Source organism: Zingiber officinale, chromosome 2A (assembly GCF_018446385.1).
Source record: "Zingiber officinale cultivar Zhangliang chromosome 2A, Zo_v1.1, whole genome shotgun sequence".
NCBI lineage: Eukaryota > Viridiplantae > Streptophyta > Magnoliopsida > Zingiberales > Zingiberaceae > Zingiber > Zingiber officinale.
Genome location: NC_055988.1, coordinates 119,804,389 through 119,827,809, shown reverse-complemented (window position 1 = coordinate 119,827,809; position 23,421 = coordinate 119,804,389). Strand labels below are relative to the sequence as shown.

General features: G+C 39.9%; 1 long non-coding RNA gene across 1 annotated transcript; it reads left to right on the top strand.

The window, feature by feature from the left end:
• Window positions 1-312: 312 nt before the first annotated feature.
• On the top strand, window positions 313-865 carry LOC122039950. The gene is made up of 2 exons (XR_006128451.1): window positions 313-520; window positions 803-865. It is a non-coding gene; the product is annotated as an uncharacterized LOC122039950 (long non-coding RNA).
• Window positions 866-23,421: the final 22,556 nt, after the last annotated feature.

Below are 23,421 nucleotides of genomic sequence, written 5' to 3'. Positions count from 1 at the left end.
ATTGATTTAAGTTACTGGTTTGATCAAATCTGGATTTATTATATAGTTGTTTGGGTTTTGTAATCTAACTAATCAAGCTACCTGTCATTGCTTGAAGCTTTCTGACAATCAGTTATGCTCTTATCTTTTTTTTTTATTTCATCTATAAATTATTTGATTCATGTATCTATTATGATTATAAATGTTCTTAATAATCACTTTTCTACTTGTAAATGCTGAAATGTTGTAGCAGTATTTTTCTCTTGTAAATATTCAATGTTTTCATGTATCTATTTTTCTCTTGATTTATTCAATGCAGGTTGATTCGGAAAGGATTGCTAAGGATACTCATGGCTATGTTGGGGCTGACCTTGCTGCTTTATGCACTGAAGCTGCTCTCCAGTGTATCCGTGAAAAGATGGACATAATTGATCTAGAAGATGAATCAATTGATGCTGAGATTCTCAATTCTATGTCTGTTACAAATGAACACTTTAAGACTGCTTTGGGATCTAGTAACCCATCTGCCCTCTGTGAAACTGTAAGTCTTTGCTTTGGTAATTGTAATCATTTTCAGTTAGTTTTTTTCCTTCTAAATATGATTATCTACATGAATTTTTAAAATAAATTGTTGCTGCAAGAATTGAAAATGAGAAATTTGACATTGGTGTTCTTTCTAAATTAAACTTACAACTCAAGAAATTCTATAGCCTCATGTGCCTGGTTGGTAACTTGTGTTTACTGTCATATGTTGATGAATGGCCTAAATACCACTTCTATTTCTACCTTGAGATATGCTGATAGTTTGTTGGGTTTTGATCAGGTTGTTGAAGTACCAAATGTCAGCTGGGATGATATTGGTGGGCTGGAAAATGTCAAGAGGGAACTGCAAGAGGTAGTTTGCTCGATATGTTTGAGGTTTTATGTCCACCAAGTGTGATTTTTTCTTTCTGATGGTGATATTCTAGGACTTCTACAGCATGTATATTTCTTCTATTTTTGTTCTTTGCTGTAGTTAAGTAGACCAAATAATACTTTTGTTTGACAGATTTGAACAGTGGATGTTTTAACTCAGAAAACTAGGCATTTGAAGGTGAAAAGTGGTGAGATTAGGGAAATGAAAGGTGCAAGAAGAATGGAGCAGTATAGCAAGTTGAACAGATTTTGATTCTCATAATTTAATATAGCCTCAGCTTGATTTTTGACTCATGATGTTCTACCTTGATGTGTACAATATCTATTAGCTTTTGATATAAAAAGAATATTTGTGTATTTTATGGATACTATTGTAAGAAGAATATTTATGTAATTTGTGAATATTTGTGTATTTTATGGATACTGTTGGAAGAAGAATATTTGTGTAATTTGTGAATATTTGTGTATTTTCTTGGATACTGTCGGTTTTTCACTGTTTCGGAAAACTAGTGTTATTAACATATAATATTACATCGGTTTTACACCCGATGTCGTTAAGTGATACTACACCGGTTTTAACCCGATGTCTAAAATGGCAGACCTTTTACATCGCCTTCATAGACATCGGTCGAAAATGTAATAGACACCGGTGGAAAACCGATGTCTATGAGGGTTTTTGTTGTAGTGCTGGATGTGGTCTTCCACATTTGGGACAGGGAGGGAACTTGACCTGCTTGTCTACTGGACCTCCCTTTTGGCTGCCTCCTGTATTCCATTGCTTCCTCTTGTTATCTTTGCCCTTCCAGTTCTGCTTACTTACCTGGGGTTTCTGACTCCCTGTTGTCATGTCCTCTATCTTGATCGGCTTGAGCTGTGTTTGTTGTGCCTTGATGCTGTTTAGATAGTGCTCAGCGACTAATGCCCTGCTGACCAGCTCTTCACCAGTCTGTGGCCGGTGAGTTCCACTACTCATATTAAGTGTTATTTCTAGCCTCAGCATTCGGAGCATCAGTCTGACTCGTTCTTTCTCTGTACTTACTAGCTCTGAGCAGAGACGAGCTAGCCTGTTGAATCTCTTGACTGCTTCTTCTACTGGCAGGTCACCTTGTCTGAATTCTATAAACTCCACATAATGTTTATTGGTGATCCGTTGGCAGAAGAATTCTTCATGAAACTTTGTCTCGAAGTCAGCCCAGCTCATCTGATTGACTGCTCTCTTGCTCTTCACTCTCTCCCACCACATACGAGCATCTCCAGATAGGCAGAAGGAGGCACACTTGACCTTCTCGACTTCTGGCCAGTCAAGAAGCTCCATCGTGCTCTCCTGTGTCTTGAACCAAGCCTGAGCATCCCAGGGCTCAGTCGTGCCTGAGAAGCTTTCCGGCTTCAGTTTCAGCCACTGTATCAGATATGCTTCTTGTCTTTTAAGTGCTGTGGCGACTTCCAGGGCAGCTGGTGGAACTTCAGTCACCACTGGAGTCTCCACATCGATAGTTGGGGGAGTGGGAGGGACTGGCTGCCGATTAGCCATCAGATTGACGATCACTTGTTGCTGCTCTGCCACTCGTCTCTGGAGTTGAGCAACAACTTCAGCGAGATTTGGTTCAGTTGCTTTGGGCTCTTCGTTCTCCTGTGCTTGGTCCTCAGTACGAGCGGTACGGGGATGTCCTCTTCTTGACATTTAGTCATGTAGAGAGAGAAAACCTGAAATTGTCTCTATACTCTCTAGACATATATATAAAAACATAGAAAGACAAACAAGAACTTTTATCTAGCTTAAGCACATATAAGCAATTACTTCTAAGGATTTCTCTATATTGCAATTAATATGAAAAGACATAATAAATAAAAAAAATTAAGTACTTTCTTACTTGAAGACGGCAAGGCTGATGCTGATGTGTGTGTGATGCTGGAGAATGGGGACTGCTTTGATACCAACTTGTAACGACCCCACCCTCCCCTCTACTAGTCTATGGGAGTGGGGCGTTACTGTACTATTAACTTTACTTAACTAGTGTTGCTTACATGTAAATATCAATACTTAAAACTCTCAAAAACTCAAAGGATACAATAAGTAACAGCTGGAAACATAAATAACTCATCTAATACATTCTACTCAATTATTTGTTCTCAACTAAAACTATATATATTAATCTGAACATGCTAAAACTATATATTAATCTGAACATGCATGCAACAATAATACAACTCAGATAGCGGAACTAATGTGCATAGCAAATAAAAGGAAGAATTCTAAAACTTAAAATATTCAATGAACAAATCCAATAACATGAAAGAATAATCCCAACAGTCTAAATACAAAATTTTAATGAATTCTTAAGCAAAATCCCAAGGCTTCCATAGTCCAGACATCACACATCCATCCACACCTCCTTGTCGCCTTCCTTCACTATAGCTTTCCTTTTCCTTTATCTGCAGTAAGAGGAAATGCAACTATAAGCAGATGCTTAGTAAGCGCTATCTAACTCACAAAACTCGAATATGCATGTGAACAAGAAGGAATTTAAAAACTGAATGCTTTAAAAGAAATACTACTCATGCTCATCTAATAGCAAGGAAATCAAAACAGACTGAAATGCTAAACATGTAAAGCTGCTCATGCTCATCTAACAGCAATAAGAAAGTCTAAACATGTAAGAATAAAAGAGCTAAGCTTGCTGATTTTAAACTATGGGAAGCTTATTACATTTGTTCAAAACTTATACTTTTATACTTCAAAATAATAATCTCTTGGGCTCAGGCTGAGTACCATTGCGCGCTCCCTAATAGAAACTGAGGTAGCGAGCCACCAGTCCTACGAGGGTAAAGACCTTAGTCTTACCAGGGCCGAGACCTCGGAAACGGTCACCTGGATTTGTTTAACGACAACCTCGAAAGTCGGGTACTAGCCTCTTCAAGTAAAATACTTGTTACTTGTTAATACTTCTAATAAAAGATTGCCTCATAAATTAAACAGTAAGCTAAAAAAAAACTATTCATATTCATTTCATATATATAGAAAACTAAAACTAAACCATTTTCATGTTCACTGCCTAACCACCAAATCTGAAACCTGCAAGGCTCAAAATGATCCGGTCATGCCCTTTAAGGTAACAACATGTAGAAATCTAAACAGGAAAAAATATGAACTGCATACTAAAGAGGAACTGTATATGCTTATCGATTCAGCAAAAGAATAAATCTGCACTTCTACTACGAGCTGTTCTTGCCTAGTTACTAGTAACGAAACAAAAGAAATTCTAGTTGCATACTAAAGAAACTGTTCGTGCCCATTTCATGGCACAAACTTGTACTGCACAGCAGCTCAAAAGGGCTGTTCATACACCTCTAAAGAGTTTAATAGAACACCTATATTCCACATACAAGCAGATTCCATTTTTTTTTTATAGAGTAACAGAATTCCTTAAGCTAGCTACAGCAGAAATGAAAAGAAAAGACAAATCTCGGAATTACTCTTAACCCTCTAATAATCTCAATTCTGCACAACATGTTCCGAAGCCAAGAGGAAAACTAAATCGAAATCTGAAAATACTAGTTCATAAAACAGCATATTTCGAAATTTGAAGAAATCCAAACCATATGCCCACCCTATACAATTCATTCCCTTTCTTTGAGCTTCACGGCAACAACTAACTAAAAAAAAACAGCACCCTTCACAGCATGCTTCGGGTATCAAGATGAACAAGAATCCGAAACTACTCCTACTGCAGGTGAGAAGTACTTACCGGAATCCCTTGACTCACAGCCGAGATCTACTTCTAGGACTTCGGAGAAACTCGAACTCTCAGCAACTTCTTCATGTCCACGCGTTCTCCTCGACGAGGTGATCACGATGGTGTAGAAGACTCTCGGTCCTTGGCCGGCCGCCGAAGACCAACCCTAGCTTCCTCTTCATTTCCGCCCAAGAAGAGACACCGTCACACGCGAGAGAGAGAGACGAGAAAGGGTTTAGGTCACGGGAAAATAATACCTAAGTTCCTCTCTTATCTTCCTTTATAACTAGGATATTCTGTTATCTATTACTGCTTAAATTAGTTTTGTCCTTTCTTTGATCAGCACGGCCCTGCTGGGTTCTTGGTCATTCGAAACAACTTAAGGCTTTGCTTAACTAGGGGTCTCCGGTTCGAACCTCAGTCCGACCTCTTTTTGCCTTAAATTTGTTTCTTTTGGTAAAAATACCAAACGAATTTCGAAAATTACATAAAAATACTCTAAAAATTCCTAAAAATCTCTAGAATATTTCTAAAGCATTTCTAAATATTTATAAGCACTATTAGGACTCGTAATGAGGAAATTTAGGTTGTTACAGATTTACCATCTCTTGCCAAGTGTCTGATCCTCCATGACCCACTTGGACTTCCTTTCACAAGATGTCTGGTCACTTTTGACCCATTTGGATTTCCTTGTGCCAAGTATTCGGTCAATCCTTTGACCTACTTGGACTTCTCAATACCAGGTGTCCAATCAACCTTGACCCACCTGGATTTCCACATGTCTGACTTCACTTACCAGGTCTTTCCATCTGCCTAGCTTCACTCACTAGGATTCCCATCTACTTGGCTTCACTCACCAGGACTTTTACCTAGCTTCACTCACTAGGGTTTTCACTTGGCTTCACTCACCAAGATTTTTCCACTGCACGACTTCATTCACTAGGACTTTCACCTGCCTAGCTTCACTTACCAAGACTTTCACCTAGCTTCACCCACTAGGATTTTCCAATTGCCTAGCTTCACTCACTATGTCTTTCACCTGGCTTCACTCACCAGGATTTCCCATCTGCCTAACCTCCAGTTAGGACTTTCTCAGTCAAGTATCTAGTCAACCCGTTGACCTTCTTGACTCTTCTTCATATCTAACTGGTTAACCTTGACCAGAGGAGAATTGTATCAACAATCTCCCCAAACTGATTGCATCTGCAATCTTCATGTTGTTGGAACCCCAATGTTGTTTTGATGTGATCAACAAGTTAAGTTAGGTCTCGTGGTATTTTAAACTTGTGTCTACGTGTGCAGGAGCTTAGGAGCACAGGGAGTCGAGCGGAAGACTCAGCTAGCGAGAAGGATCACATGGGAGAGTGCATCTGAGGGACGAGGCATTGCGGAAGAGTACATTGGCGGACGAGAAGGAAGCGTGTGGTGTTTCCGAGGGACGAAAAGTTAGAGCGGAAGACTACTCAAGGAGCAAGAGATGCAGCTAGCGAGAAGGTCAGCACGGGGTGAGACCAAGAGATGAAGAGTTGCGGATGAGTACGTTGGCGGGCGAGAAGGAAGCACACGACGATTCCGATGGACGAGAAGCCGGAGTGGAAGCCTGCTCGAGAAGGCCGGAAGTTGGGTTCGGGTGAGCCCTATTTCGGATGGCCGAGATCACCCAAGCGAGCGAAAGACCCGGACCGAGGCGAACGGAGCTGGAGCAGAAGACCCGGGCTGAAAAAGTCAATGAGGTTGACTTTCCCCACCCGAGGCACTCGAAACAGTTCGGGGCGCCCAGAACAGTTCGAGTTTTTATCTAGATCGTGGTCAAATCATGATCCATGCAAAAGGGATAAAATTTTATCCCCTTCCAAGTGCTTGGAACCCTTCCAGGCGCCCCGACCAAGGCTATAAATATAGCCTTGGTCAAGAAGCTAAAGAATAGACAAGCAATTAGCATTTCCAACACTTGTGCGCTTCATTTGTAGTTTAGCTTCTTTATTCTCTGTACTTAAATGTTGTAAGAGGCTTCTCCACCTAAAGGAGATATTCTAGTGCGCGATTCATTCCTTAAATTAACAACCTCCCCGGTTGTAACCAAGTAAAGCCCCTTTGCCTCTTATTTCCTATTTTATTTGTTTACTTTATTTATGCAAGTGTTTATTTGAAAGATAGAGAAGGGTTGCTTTTTATTTTTTTTATAGGGCTATTCAACCCCCCTTCTAGTCGGCCAACGTGGTCCAATAAGTGGTATCAGAGCAAGGACGTCTTAGAAGGACTAACCTCTGACTGAAGCAACGAGATGGCCGGAGGTAACATCTACCCACCAACTTTCGAGGGGGAGTTTGCTTTTTAGAAGTGATGAATGCAGGTTTATTTTAAAACTGACTTTAATATGTGTCTAATAATGAAATATGGTTTTGAAATGCCCAAAAGCAAAGAAGGAGAAGAACTTGAGGAGCATCAGTGGATTAACGAGCAACGTAACAAGGTTATGGCAAATGGTAAGGTCGAGTCCTGTCTTTTGAGCGTACTACCTGCTAAGGATCTCGATAGAGTTGGAAAATACAAAAGCACAAAAGAACTTTGGGAAAAGTTCTTGAAGTCTATGAAGAACCAGTTGAGGTCAAATCCAACTCCTTGATGGATACCAAGTCATCGTCAGAAGAGTCCGAGATCGAGGAAACTTCCGGGACAACCCTAACAGCCGAATTCCATCTCGAGGACATAGAAAGCTCATCCCAGATGAGCATCGATGAAGGGGGAGAGTTTTCGAAAGAAAACAACTCGACAGGGGGAGAATCAAAAGCCGACAAGGTAAGTCAGGTATGGTCTTCACCTCCTGACCAATTAGTTAAGTCAATCAAAACGTTGCCGGAACATTTTTGCGAATTAGAAACGTTATCGAAAGATTTTTGTAAATTAGAAATTATCTTGTCGAAAGAATTTTGTGAATTAAAATATAAAAAATTATTTACTAAGAATAGTGAGTTAAAAGAAACTCAAACAACATCTTGTCGATTAAAGAATCTAAACAAACTAACAATAGAAAATAACACGATAAAGGAAAGAATACAATTTTCTGCATGCTCAATATTTTCTTCTTCAAATTTGAAAAATTGTGATTCGAGAAATTATGATAGACTAAAATGGAAATTAAGATATCATAATGATATTAAAGAAATGAAATAACTTAAGAACGAATTTTGCTAGTATTATTCTTTTTGCAAATTGTTAAACTATGAAAATTTCATTTGAGTTATCCCTGCCTATAGAAGATTTTTTTTGAATTATTTTTTTAAAAATACAATTTGTGATAAATCTTCAAAATGCATGTTCTATTTTTTTCAAGATCTCAAAAATTGAATTAAAAAAAGTGGCTATCAGAAAATTCCTTTGGTTTCTATCTTTCAAAGTATTTCATATAAATATACTTTTCTTATTTTAAAGGATTAATCCTTAGACTTTTTCTTGGAACCCCATTTTTTATGTGATCAAAGGGGGAGAAGGTAATATTAAGTCTAGGGGAAGTAGCATCAAAATTAAATTTTTATCTTTTTGCACTTTCATTGCAAAATTTAATTAGTTTTAATTTATGTTAGTTTCCCTAGCTTAACTTGGATTGTTCATATCAAAAAGGGGGAGATTGTTGGAACCCCAAGGTTGTTTTGATGTGATCAACAAGTTAAGTTATGTCCTGTGGTATTTTAACCTTGTGTCTAAGTGTGCAGGAGCTTAGGAGCACAGGGAGTCGAGCAGAAGACGCAACTAGCGAGAAGGACGGCACGGGAGAGTGCGTCTGAGGGATGAGGCACTGCGGAAGAGTGTTGGTGCGGGAAGCATCCGACGATCGAATCAGTGTTTTGATTATGTCAAAGGGTTCAAGTTAAGTTGTTTTATTATCTAATGAGCTTAAACAAGTGTGCAAGAAAGTCCTAACTACGGTTAGGCAGGTGGAAAATCCTAAGGGGCGGTAACCTTAGGTCCTAGGGGGTGGTAACCCTAGGTGGAGGAAAACCCTAAGGGGTGGTAACCTTAGGTCCTAGGGGGTGGTAACCCTAGGTGGAGAAAAGCCCTAGGGGGCGGTAACCCTAGGTCCTAGGGAGTGGTAACCCTAGGCGGAAAGTCCAGTCGGTCTGGAGGACCGAACTGGCATCAGGTAAATCTTCTGAGTGGAGTAGGTGAGGACGCGTTCCCCGTAGAGGGAACAGTAGGCGTCGGGTCGACCTAGGGTTTCCGGTCGGAAACCCGAAGTCAGACCCGGACAGTCCGAAGGCTGTCAATTCATTTGTTTATTATCTTTTGTGTTCTAACTCTGCTTTGCAGGAAACTAACACTTTTGTGCAGGGTTAGTACTGACCGGGATTGGTCGATCGAACCTTGGGATCGGTCGACCAAACCTTCAAGCTACCAGATCAGATCTCCAGAAGTTGGACAGGGTTCGACCAGGGATCGGTCGACCGGACCTCAGGATCGGTCGACCGAACCTGGGATAGGTGTCGACTGGATCAAGCCGAGGTGTGCGGGTCAGAGGAGACTGATCGGTCGATCGAACCTTGGGATCGGTCGACCGAACCCAGGGATAAAGTTTGACCAGATCGAAGCGAAGCGACGGATGGACGGATCAGATGCAGTGGAGATCATCTGATCAGTCGACCGAACGTGGGGATCGGTCGACCGATCCACTTCGGGTCAAATCTGATCTCGAGACTTGGGGATCTGGATCAGACCTTGTAGAGCTATAAAAAGGGGCCTCGAGGTGCAGCTCAGAATATTGAATTCCGAACAAAAGTCTTGTGCTCTCGTGTGCTCCGTACGCTTCAACAACGCTTTGCTGCATCAACGAACTGAACCTCCTGTTGGTGCAACCTTAGGTCAAGGTTGACCTGGGTGACCCGACTCGAGTTGACCTGACTCGAGGTATATTTTGATGTTTGACAAGAATAGAGAAGTTATATTTTGATGTTTGACAAGAATAGGAACTTGGGGGATTGTGGGTGCAACCTTTGGTTAAGGTTGACCTGGTTGACCTGACTTGAGTTGACCTGATTCGGGAAAAGTCCAAGTATGGAGACTTGGCACGGAAAAGTCCAAGTATGGAGACTTCACGGAAAAGTCCAAGCAGGGAGTTGGGCACGTGAAAAGTCCAAGCAGGGAGCTTGGCACGGGAAAAGTCCAAGCAGGGAGCTTGGCACGGGGAAAAGTCCAAGTATGGAAGCTTGACATGGGAGGTCAGAGAGGGCTCGGTAGCTCGTTCTCTGGACTGGATGGAGTCGGAGAGGGCTCGGTAGCTCGTTCTCCGGACTAGGTCAGAGAGGGCTCGGTAGCTCGTTCTCTGGACCGGACGAAGTTGGAGAGGGCTCGGTAGCTCGTTCTCCGGACTAGGTCAGAGAGGGCTCAGCGGGCTCTCTATCTCGGAAGGCTTTAGGTTTAAGAAATTGGATCGGTCTCACGACCGATCCGATACATCGGGTCATCCGATCGATCCGGTGACCGATCAAGAACCAAGCAGTTGGGAGAGGAATGGCTGATCGGTCCACAGACCGATCAGGGCTCTGGCAACCAACTCTCTGTGAGAGTTGGGATCGGTCTGGGGACTGATCAGCCTAGGGCCTGATCGGTCCACAGACCGATCAGGGATTGCAACCAACTCTCTGTGAGAGTTGGGATCGGTCTGGGAACCGATCAGCCTAGGGCCTGATCAGTCCCCTGACCGATCAGATCCATCCTGGACCGATCAGGGTGGAGCCTGATCGGTCCAGGTCTAGCCGTTGAGACACAACGGCTAGATTTCTTCTTTCTTCTTCTTCACAGGTTCATATAAATCAAGGACCTCTACAGTAGAGTCTCAGTTCTTGCTCTTGCTCCTTCTTGTTCCTTGCGATCAGAGCTTTGCTAAGCTCTCAATTACTGAAGCTTCGTGTGAGCTTCCCTCGGCTGGACTCCAACTGATCAGTTGCTGCTGTTGTTGGCGTGAAGTGGTTGCTTCATCACCAGTCGACGAGAAGGCAAGCAAACTAGTGTTTTTACATTCATATTGTTCTTGGCTTCTTGCTGTATTTCTTGTACACTGATCTTGCTATTGCAAGAGAGATTATGGCGAGGTTTCTCCACCCAGAAGGAGTTTTTATTAGCCAGTTCTCTGGGGTCTCATCCACCGACGGATTGATAGGATTCGTCCACCTTACGGACACGCCGAGGAGTAGGAGTATCATCTCCGAACCTCGTTATATCGTCGCGTTTAAGGTTTGATCTTCTCTATTTTCATTTCTATCTTTTATTTCCGTTGCGCTAACTCAAATTGTAGGAAGAAACGTGAATTTGGGGTCGGCTATTCACACCCCCCCTCTCTAGCCGCGTCCGAAGGTCCTAACAAGTGGTATCAGAGCGAGGTTGCTCTTCATCGGATTAACACCCGGGGGAGCACGAGCTAGAGAATGGATCAACTTGGAGAAGACGTCACAATTCCACCCTTCTACGATCGCGACGACTTCGCGTATTGGAAGGTAAGAATGAAGTATTTTCTTATGACTAACCTAGTAAATTGGAATTGTGTACAAGTAGGTTTTATTCCTCCGGTGGATAAAGAAGGAGAACCTCTCGAGAAGAAGAAGTGGACGAAGGAACAAATCCACCAATCCATAATCAACGACGAGGTAACGAAAATCTTTGAATTTTCATTACCTAATAATATCTTGTGTAAGATAGGTAAATACAACAATGCCAAGGAGTTGTGGAACAACTTGGATAAGTTCCATGAGGAGAGCTCCAATTCAAGTCATGAAGAGGAGTCAAGTGAGCCAAGTAGCTCACATCATGGAGGTATGGAATTAGAAGTTGAGGGTTACTCAACATCTAAGGAAGAAGAGGAGGAGAGTTCTTCTTCAAGACTGGAGCAAGAAGAAGAAGCCTCTACCTCCGGAAGGGATGAAGGAGAGAGCCTATATCCATCCTCAAATCTAGGTAACTCAAGCAACTTAATTTCAAGAAAATTACATATAATGTGCTTTGAGTGTAGGGAATATGGACATTACAAAAGTAAATGTCCAAAGAGGATTAGGAAGACTCCACCGGCACCAAAAGTCAAGGAAGCTGGAGTCCCGATACGCAAGGACAAGGAGCACGTGGTGTGCTTCCAATGCAAGCAAAGGGGACATTATAGGAGTCAATGTCCAAGGGGGAGGCAACCTCACAAGGACAAGAGACCAAGCACATCTATGGGGGGAGCTAAGGCAAACCCTAAGGTATCCTTTAAGGCACATTCTTGCAATTCTAATAAGACACATGCTAGTAGTTTTATTGCAATTGTCAATAATGATAAGCATGATAACCATAGAAACCGATACATGTGCTTAGGTGCCAAACATGTTAACCTAGATAAGAACAATGCTAGAAATGCCAACCCTAGAGTTAACTCATCTAAGGTTAAGGAAAACCTAAATAGGAATCCCAAAACAACTAGACATATGCCTAGGAATACCTCAAAGAAAAATGGAAAATTAAAGCTTGAGGTATTAAAGAAGGAAAATCAAGTCTTGAGGTCAAGACTTGACACTTTAGAAAAGGCTCTTAAGAATTTGAAAAAGTCGACTCTAGGGTCTAAGGGTCAAAAACCAAAGCCCAAGGACATGAGAGGTTTGGGTCACAAACCTAAGTCCCAAGTGGTCAAGCCCGCTTATCATAATGTTTCATTCGATTATGGAACAAGACCTAGGGCTAGGAAGACCATCACCAAGGTCACAAGGGGAGTCACCCCTAGAGTTGATCTTGATGAGTCCCAAATGACCAAGGCTTTAAAGCCTAGGAGGGTCATTAGGAGGGTTGCTAGGGAAGTCATCCCTAGTGAATATTTAGTGAACCCAATGAGCTCAAATAGGTATTGGGTTCCTAGGAGCGTGATTCCTTCACGCTAGATGGTTTAGGGTGTGCCAACCTTAATTGGATAAGTAGTTAACCTACTCATGGCAAAAGGTGGCATTTTAGGAATTTTCAAGGTGTAATCAAGCCTTGAAAATGAAATTAAAAATTATTCCTAAGGTGATTAGGATGTGCCAACCACATTTGAGGAGTTTTCTAGGGTCAATCTAATTGGCACATAGTGATCTAAAAATCTTTAGTATATGATTTTAGGTCTATTACACTTAGGAATATAGAATTTATGGCAAAATGATCAAAATTATCAAAAATGGCAACTAAGGCTAGAATTAGGTATTTTCTATACCTTTATATGTTATTTGTCATACATTGTTTGTCATATGCCATGTCATGACATCATATTTATTTTATTATCATTTGAAATGTCATGATAATGCTTAGGTTAGTTATATGTCATGCCTTATTTAAGTATCATACTTTATGCCATGACATCATGACATTGGCACATATTTCCACTTATGATATTATTTTATGCCATGTCATCATCTCTTGCATTTATGATCAATTAATTTGATTTAAGGATAGAAACACAATTTGATATGGAGATCAAATTGTTGTTTAGAAAATGCATGAGAACTTAGCTTAAGATGACCTAAACCCATATCTCACATCAAAATTGACTTGGATGTGTTTGATACACCTTAGATGTATGTGAGATATTAGGATTATGAGTTAGGATCAAGGTGCATAGTTCTTGTACCTAGATGAGCCTAATTCGAATTTGAGGATCATAGGGAAAACTTGTGTACAAGTCATGTACATTTAGCCCTAAGATTGTGGTCCTAAATTGAATGGTTTAAGATCATTTCAAAATTGATTTGAAAAACCTTGATGAAGCTTTTCTAGTGATAGCATTCATCATTGAGCAAGTTGATACAAAGATGGATTAACCTTGAGCTATTTCAAAGTCTTTCGAACTTTGTATCAAAATTAAAAAATGGGAGTTATTTTCATAGAAAACTATTTTTCCATGATAATATATGTTATGAGGAATGTATCCTCAAAATTTTACAATTTTTGAAATTTTCTGTAATTTTTTAGGGATTTCTGAATTTCGGGAGAAAAAAATCAGAAATCTTATTAGAGAGCCGTGGATCGATCAGAGGAGATCCTGATCGGTCCAGGGAAGTCTGGATCGGTCACTGGACCAATCCAGGGCAGTGTGGATTGGTCTGGTGACCGATCCAGTGGAGGCCTGATCGGTCTGGTGACCGATCAGAGCGTGTCAAAAGGCTGATTTTCGACTGTTGTATGAAATTTCAGCTGTGGAAGTTGGTATTTTAGATTTCTAAAGGGTTGAAACTCTCCAAGATATTGTTGGTGCAATGGTCAAGGAGGAGTTGACCTGGGGGAGTTTTACTTATTGGTCAAGGGGGAGTTGACTTTTAGGGGGAGTTTTTACTCGTCAAGATTTCTGAGGATGAGTGATATGGGATTATCACTAAGTTGATTGTTGACTTTAGTATCAAGGGGGAAATTAAGGGTTTCAATGAAAGGTATGAGACTTTCATTAGGAAGAAACTCTTGACCTTGATTCACTCTTTTTAATGTGTGTCAAAAAGGGGGAGAATATCTAGAGAATGTTCAAGGAAGAACATTGGAGTTTAGGGAGAATGCTCAGAGAATGTTCAAGGAAGAACATTGGAGAACTATTGGAAAACCTAAGTTAGGTTATCAGGTTAACCTAACTTGATTATGGTTTTTGTCAAACATAAAAAAGGGGGAGATTGTTGGTGCAATCTTAGGTCAAGGTTGACCTGGGTGACCCGACTCGAGTTGACTTGACTCGAGGTATATTTTGATGTTTGACAAGAATAGAGAAGTTATATTTTGATGTTTGACAAGAATAGGAACTTGGGGGATTGTGGGTGCAACCTTTGGTCAAGGTTGACCTGGTTGACCTGACTTGAGTTGACCTGATTCGGGAAAAGTCCAAGTATGGAGACTTGGCACGGAAAAGTCCAAGTATGGAGACTTGGCACGGAAAAGTCCAAGTATGGAGACTTGGCACGGAAAAGTCCAAGCAGGGAGCTGGGCACGGGAAAAGTCCAAGCAGGGAGCTTGGCACGGGAAAAGTCCAAGCAGGGAGCTTGGCACGAGAAAAGTCCAAGCAGGGAGCTTGGCACGGGGAAAAGTCCAAGTATGGAAGCTTGGCATGGGAGGTCAGAGAGGGCTCGGTAGCTCGTTCTCTGGACTGGATGGAGTCGGAGAGGGATCGGTAGCTCGTTCTCCGGATTAGGTCAAAGAGGGCTCGATAGCTCGTTCTCTGGACTGGATGGAGTCGGAGAGGGCTCGGTAGCTCGTTCTCCGGACTAGGTCAGAGAGGGCTCGGTAGCTCGTTCTCTGGATCAGACGAAGTTGGAGAGGGCTCGGTAGCTCGTTCTCCGGACTAGGTCAGAGAGGGCTCGGTAGCTTGTTCTCTGGACCGGACGTGGAAGTCGGAGAGGGCTCGGTAGCTCGTTCTTCGGACTAGGTCAGAGAGGGCTCGGTAGCTCGTTCTCTGGACCAGACGTGGAAGTCGGAGAGGGCTCGGTAGCTCGTTCTCCGGACTAGGTTAGAGAGGGCTCGGTAGCTCGTTCTCTAGATCAGGAAGGCTTTAGGGTTTAAGGCTGGGAAATTAGATCGGTCTGCTGACCGATCCAAAGATACATCGGTCATCCGATCGATCCGTGACCGATCACTAACACACTGATTGGGAGTGGGTCATCTGATCGGTCCACGGACCGATCAGGAAACAATGGACAATGGAGTTGGGATCGGTCCGGGACCGATCGACCTTTAGGCTGATCGGTCCACGGATCGATCAGGATCGCAACCAACTCTCTGAGAGTTGGGATCGTCTGGGACCCGATCCTAGGCTGATCGGTCCCCTGACCGATCAGATCCATCCTGGACCGATCAGGGTGGAGCCTGATCGGTCCAGGTCTAGCCGTTGAGACACAATGGCTAGATTTCTTCTTTCTTCTTCTTCGCAGGTTCATATAAATCAAGGGCCTCTACAGTAGAGTCTCAGTTCTTGCTCTTGCTCCTTCTTGTTCCTTGCGATCAGAGCTTTGCTGAGCTCTCCATTACTGAAGCTTCGTGTGAGCTTCCCTCGGCTGGACTCCAACTGATCAGTTGCTGCTGTTGTTGGCGTGAAGTGGTTGCTTCATCACCAGTCGACGAGAAGGCAAGCAAACTAGTGTTTTTACATTCATATTGTTCTTGGCTTCTTGCTGTATTTCTTGTACACTGATCTTGCTTTTGCAAGAGAGATTGTGGCGAGGTTTCTCCACCCAGAAGGAGTTTTTATTAGCCGGTTCTCCGAGGTCTCATCCACCGACGGATTGATAGGATTCGTCCACCTTACGGACACACCGAGGAGTAGGAGTATCATCTCCGAACCTCGTTATATCTTCGCGTTTGAGGTTTGATCTTCTCCATTTTCGTTTCTATCTTTTATTTTCGCTGCGCTAACTCAAATTATAGGAAGAAACGTGAATTTGGGGTCGGCTATTCACACCCCCCCTCTCTAGCCGCGTCCGAAGGTCCTAACACCTCCAACGCTCTTCTACTTTCTTGTTCGTTGGTAAAACTTTCTTATTTGCACTTAACTGTAATTGCTTCTAGCTTGTAATAGTTCGAATTTATAGTTGTTGCCCACCGAAAGTGGTCAAGGACCGCGGGCCTTCGAATAGGAGTCGAGATAGGCTCCGAACGAAGTAAAACACTCGTGTCTTGTGTGTTTGCATTTACTTTCCGCTGCACTTATAATCTATGTTTTAAAACGCTAAAAATAGCCACGAGCGCTATTCACCCCCCCTCTAGCGCTTTCGATCCATCAATTGGTATCAGAGCGGGGTCATTTTAAATCGGTGCAACCACCATTCAAAATAATTTTTCATGGTATTTTCAGATTTTTCGGAGTCAATTAGAATTTAGATTTATAGCTATATTTTAATTCTTTTCTCGAATCGATTTTTGCTCGAGGTTGGTGCAGCACCAACCGAGTTCGTGTTCTATTTTCTTCTTCCCGCACTACTAATCCAGGACGAAGTCCTGGGATTTTCTTGCTGTTTATTTGTTTTAGTTGATCTAAAATGGCCCTTCATGAATGCTACAGTACAGCCCGCCCCCCGCTATTCACCGGAGACGACTTCGGGTACTGGAAGGGTCGGATGGAGGCATATCTCCAGACTCATTTCGAAGTCTGGATGATTGTCAAAATCGGATTCCAACTACCAACTGATAGCGCTGGCAAACCACTACCATACGAGGATTGGGACGCATCTCTGATTAAGAAGGTGGAAGCCAATGCCAAGGCGACCTGCACCCTCCAGTGTGGCCTATCAAAAGAAGAACTCAACCGTGTCGGCCCTTTCAGCAGTGCCAAGGAGCTGTGGGATAAGCTCATTGAACTTCACGAGGGGACGTCCGACACCAAAGTAAGTAAAAGAGACTTAATTTTCAATAAATTGTTTAATATCAAACTGCAGGAAGGTGAGACAGCTGCCCAACTCCATGCCCGGATTCAAGATCTGCTCAACGGTCTTCATGCAATTGGACAGAAGGTAGATAACCGAGACATCATAAGGTATTCTTTAAACACCTTTCCGATGAACACCTTGTGGGCATCCATGGTAGATGCCTACAAGGTTTCTAAGGATTTATCTACTATTAAGTTAGATGAACTTTTTGCAGAATTCGAACTTCATGAACAGACTAATGCACACTCGACCGAGAAAGGGTTGGCTTTGGTTGCAGGAACAGGAAGAATGCGAGAATCAAAGATGAAGCGCAGAACCGAACCTGAGTCAGAAGAAGAATCAGATTCAGAAGACGATGATGAGCTTACAACCGAAATAGTCAACCTGGTAAAGAAACTCTGCAAAAAGAAGGGCTTCAACAAAAAAGATGTCAGAAAAGCTATCCAGTCCAAAGAAGCCCAACTAAGCTCGAAGGTCAAATTCGAAGTGACCTGCTACGGGTGCAATAAAAAATGGCACATCAAGGCAAACTGCCCGAACCAGAAGTATCCAAAGAAACCAAAGAGAAAGAAGGCATTGAAGGCAACATGGGATGAGTCTTCTTCCGAGGAATCCGACGACGAAGAACTCGAGCAAACGAATTTTCTTGCGTTGACAGCCCGAGACTACAACAACGAATCCGGAAGCGAGGACGAATCAGAAGCCGAGTCCGAGAGAAGCCACGGATCCGCATCCGTTTCTGAAGGGCCAAACCCCTCTGTAAGTAAAAATCGCTTATATAGCTTAATTAATTATTTAATGCATAAAGTAGCTAAGTCCAAAATTCAAATCAAGTCGCTTCAAAAGGAGGTAACACTCCTTAAAGAAACAACAAATAACGAATCCTTGACTGATCCAGTTCAGACTGGAACCTCAACTCAAGTTCAAAAACTTGAGGAAGAGAATTCTAAAATGAAAAGTCAAGTCAAGGATTTGAAGACAACCTTAGAACGATTTTCCCTGGGATCCAAGAATCTTGACTTGATTCTTGGAACACAAAGGGCAATCTACAATAGAACTGGACTAGGATACAAATCTAAAAAGAAATATAAGTCATATTTATCTCTCATACAAAGAACAAATAGAAAAATGGTCCAAGCATGGGTTGCCAAGTCCAACCTGATCAATCAAGTTGGACTCGGACAATATTGGGTTCTCAAGGATCAAATACATTACCTCGATAGACCATATCGAGGCTATGATCCAGGAGGAGCTAAAACGATTAAAATTTGAAATTAAAATTAAAAATTAAAATAAAAAATTCAATTAAAAATTTGAAATTAAAATAAAAAACTCAATTAAAAAATTCCAAATTAAAAATTCGAAATTAAAATTAAAAATTCAATTAAAAATTCAAAATTAAAATTAAGAAATTCAATTAAATCAAAATTCGAAATTAAACTTAACATTCGAAATTCAATTGAAAATAGAAAGAGGATCCAGAATAGTTGGCACCCGCAACTAAACTACCCGACTGGGTAACCAAACTTAATCTACCCTAAATGGGTAAACAAGAGTAGACTACCCGGCAGGGTAATTTAAGTCAGATAAAATAGGCTAGGTTTAACTTGATCCACGGTACTGGTGAAGTTTTTGGATGATAGTACGTTAGGGAAGCTTGGGCATCTCATGTCTAGGAAGATATGGCTTCGACCTGGTGCATTTGGCCAAGTGGAACTGACCGAAGCTACCCTTAAATGGATCCTAACTAGTTAGACCAAGGTTTAGTATTAAGTTCAATGGGTAGGACTATTTGGAAAACCTCGAAGGCATGGTTACTTTAATGAGTTCCTTGTGACTCACCATAGCCTAGAAGTTTATCCAAAGAATGCTTACTTGTTAAACCCAAAGCTAAACCTGAATCTAACATAAAGTTAAACATACTCCTAAAATTGAATCTCAATTCGTCTCACAAAAATTATAGGAGTCCCTGATTGAAAATTTAGATCGGGTGAGATGACTAAGGAATTAAAAATTAACTTAAATATTTTTCAAATTAAAAATAACTTAAATATTTTTCAAATTAAAAATTAACTTAAATATTTTTCAAATTAAAATTAACTACTTTTTCAAAATTAAAAAATTAACTTAAAATATTTTTCAAACTTAAACATTTTTCAAAAATAGAATTAACTAATTATTAACTCAGATTGGGTAGGATGCAAAATTAAGGACATACTTCAATCAAACTGTCTTTTGATCCATCAACTACTTTATGTGTAGGAATTGGATCAATGGATGTTGGACAGTGGATGCTCCAGACATATGACTGGAGATAGGCTGAAGTTCACTAAGCTAAAACTAAAGAACCTAGGATCAGTTGCATTCGACAACGATGGAAAACTGAAAGTAATTGGAAAAGGTAATATCGAACTTAACTCCAATTTTATTATTCGAAAAGTATTATTAGTTGAAAATTTTAATTTTAATTTATTAAGTATAAGCCAATTATGCGATACTGGTTACTCAGTTAATTTTACCAAGTCCAAATGTATAGTCAAACATATTGATAATCCAAAAATCATACTTAAGGGCACAAGGAAAGATAATGTCTACACAATTTATCTACCAACACCCTCGATAAAGTATTTTCTAACACAACAAGAGGAAACTGAGTTGTGGCACAGGAGATTGGGTCACACTCACACAAGACTCATTTAAAAAATGAGTCAAAATGGACTAGTCAGAGGATTGCCCAAATTAAAAGTTATTGAAAATTCAATCTGTAATGCATGTCAACAAGGAAAACAAACCAAGTCAACCCACAAGTCAACTAATCTAGGTAGAACTACTTGTTTACTTGAGCTCCTTCACCTAGACCTATTCGATTCACACGGAGCCAAGTCACTAAGCAAGAACCAGTATTGCTTAGTTATAATAGATGATTTCTCCAGGTTCACCTGGGTAAAATTTCTAAAAACAAAAGATGAAACCTTTGAAATATTTAGTAATTTTTGTAAATTAACAGAAAATGAAAAAGACACTAAAATTAAAAGAATAAGAAGTGACCATGGAGGAGAATTTGAGAATCACAACTTTACTGAATTTTGTGAAATAAATGGATACAAACATGAATACTCCTGCCCTAGGACCCCTCAACAAAATGGTTTAGTAAAACGTAAAAATAGAACCTTACAAGAAGCTGCTAGAACCATGTTAAATGAATATAAACAATCTAATCAATTTTGGGCTGAAGCAGTTAGTACAGCATGTTACATTCAAAATAGGATTTTAATTAACAAAATTCAAAATAAAACACCCTATGAAATTTATTATAATAAAATTCCCAACTTAAACTATTTAAAAGTATTTGGATGTAAAGTCTTCATTTTGAACACTAAAGATTACTTAGGGAAATTTACATAAAAAACAACCTCGGGAATATTTTTAGGATATTCAACAACTAGTAGAGCATATAGAGTGTATAACAAAAATATCCTAAAAGTAGAAGAAACAATAAATATAATATTTGATGAAGAAAATAAGTTACCCAACACAATAAATGAAACTGAAAATACAGAAAATATTAACCCAATAAACAGAGAAGATAACGAAATTCAACCTGAACCTATTGAATCTGAAGAACAAATCACTAACTCAAATGATATACGACCAACTAGAACAAGCACAAATCACCCATCTGACCAAATTTTGGGTGACCCAACTGTAGGAGTCAGAACTAGATCATCTTATAGAAACCAGAGCCAAATAGCCTTGATTTCAAAAATCGAACCCAAAACCATAGAAGAAGCCCTACCAGACCCAGATTGGACTCTAGCAATGTAAGAAGAATTGACCCAATTTGAAAGAAATCAGGTTTGGGAATTAGTGCCGAAACCCGTTAACAAATCCATAATTGACACTAAATGGGTTTTTAGAAACAAATTAAACGATCAAGGTGAAATAGTTAGAAACAAAGCTAGGTTAGTAGCTAAAGGATTCAGTCAAGTAGAAGGGTTAGATTATGACGAGACATATGCTCCAGTAGCAAGACTTGAATCCATTAGGATGTTGCTAGCCTATGCAGCACACAAAGGATTCAAGCTATTTCAAATGGACGTAAAATCTGCATTTTTAAACGGATTTATTAAAGAAGAAGTGTATGTAGGGCAACCCCCAGGATTTGAAGATTTAGAACAACCAAATTATGTCTTTAAATTAAAAAAGGCCCTATATGGACTAAAACAAGCACTTAGGGCTTGGTATGAACGTCTGTCCAATTACTTAATATCAAAAGGATTTAAACAAGGTCAAATAGACCCAACCCTTTTCGTAAAAACCTTAGAAAATGACATTTTTATAGCCCAAATTTACGTTGACGATATTATTTTTGGTTCCACAAACTCTAAATTTCTAAAAGAATTCACCAAACTTATGGAAAATGAATTCGAAATGAGTCTGGTAGGAGAACTTAATTTCTTCTTAGGTTTACAGATTAAGCAAACTAAAGATGGAATTTACATTTATCAAACTAAATATGCTAAGGAATTAATTAGAAAATTTGGCATGGAAAACTCAAAAATAATCAATACACCAATGGCTACAAATGCTAAAATTGACTTAGACTTAGAAGGTAAATCAGTAGACTTGAAATATTATCGGAGTGCGATAGGAAGTTTACTGTACCTAACTGCAAGTCGACCAGACATTATTTTTGCAGTAGGTATGTGTGCACGATACCAATCTTGTGCAAAAGAGTCTCACTTAACCCTTGTCAAAAGAATCCTTAGGTATGTTAAGGGAACGCTAAATGTAGGACTATGGTACCCTAGATCTGGCACCTTTGACCTAAACGGCTACTCTGACTCAGACTATGCCGGATGCAAGCTAGATAGAAAAAGCACAAGTGGTAGCTGTCAATTTCTAGGACAATGCCTAGTAAGTTGGTCAAGTAAAAATCAACACTGTGTTGCTTTATCTACCACTGAAGCTGAATATATAGCCTTAGGTGAATGCACATCTCAGTTGCTGTGGATGATGCATACCCTTAAAGACCATCAACTGGAGTATCATAAAACTAAAATCTCAATTGATAATATAAGCTCAATAAATCTAACAAAAAACCCAATTCATCACTCAAGGACTAAACATATAGAAGTGAAACATCACTTTGTAAGGGATCACGTAGCTAAGGGTGATATTGAACTCAACTATGTTGAGTCAAAATCAAACCTAGCTGACATCTTCACAAAGCCCTTACCTGAACTTGAGTTCAGCTCACTTAGAAGGCAAATAGGAATGTGCTGGGTAGAATAGATATTAATTTTTTAAAACTCACTGTCTTACTTCAAAACTCGTTCTTTTATTCTTTTCAAAATCTAGGAAAAATAATGATTTTAAAATCCCATTTTTCTTAGAATTTTCAAAAATATGACTTAGCCTAGGATCTACCCTAGAAATCTTGTTCCCCTAGATTTAAGACAGAGCATCTCACAAACACCTAGGTATACCTTGCTTGTGTTTGTAAAACATAGAATGATGTGAGATGCATAGGGTACAGCCTAGACTCAAGAATGCTTATTACTATGCATCAATATGAGTCTGATCGTTAAATACTTTATTAACAGTAATTAAGTCAAGTCTTTCAGCCTTAGTCAAATCTAACTGGACTAAATGACTTTACTTGACTAACCAAGTGAAAGCTGTTGCCCTCTAGGCAATCAGCAAGTAGCTAACGGTTAGATAGTTGGTGAAGGAAATGTTAAGCTTAAGCATGCTTACACTTTAGGGCTCTGATACCTGATTAAGACAAGGTGAATAAGTTGCCACATGCTTGGACTATAAGAACCTAAGAATTTATTAAGACATTAATCAAGGGGGAGTGAATTCTTCTTTTCAAGCTAGTTCTCCTTTAAAATAAAAATTATCTTTGACTTGGTTTTAAAAATTATTTTTGACTTGACTTAAAATAAAAAATTATGATAGATGTGATATTGAATTAACATTATTTTTAAAAGCTTGGATTTTCATATAATCATTTTTCAAAACTAAGCACTAAAATTATCCAAATCCTTTACTAAATTGTTTTTTTTGCAAAGCTAAGTACTTAAGTTAAGCTTTTATGAAAATCCTTTTAAAGTTAAATACTCAAGCAAAGTTTTATATATATACCTTTAAGTGTTTTGTCAAAATTTCTTATATAACTCATTTTTTTAAACAACAATTAGTTTCAAAAGATTAAAGCTAATCTTTGTTGAAAATGAGTTAAGTATTTTCAAAACCATTTCAAATTGAGCTAAGTGTTTTTCAAAAGACTTGTTAAAATTTAGCTAAAACTTCTTTGCAAATTTAGCTAAGTGACTTCTATAGCCTTTTTCAAAATTAACTAAGTTAAATATTTTTTCACGAAAGGCTTTTCAAACTTAGCTAAG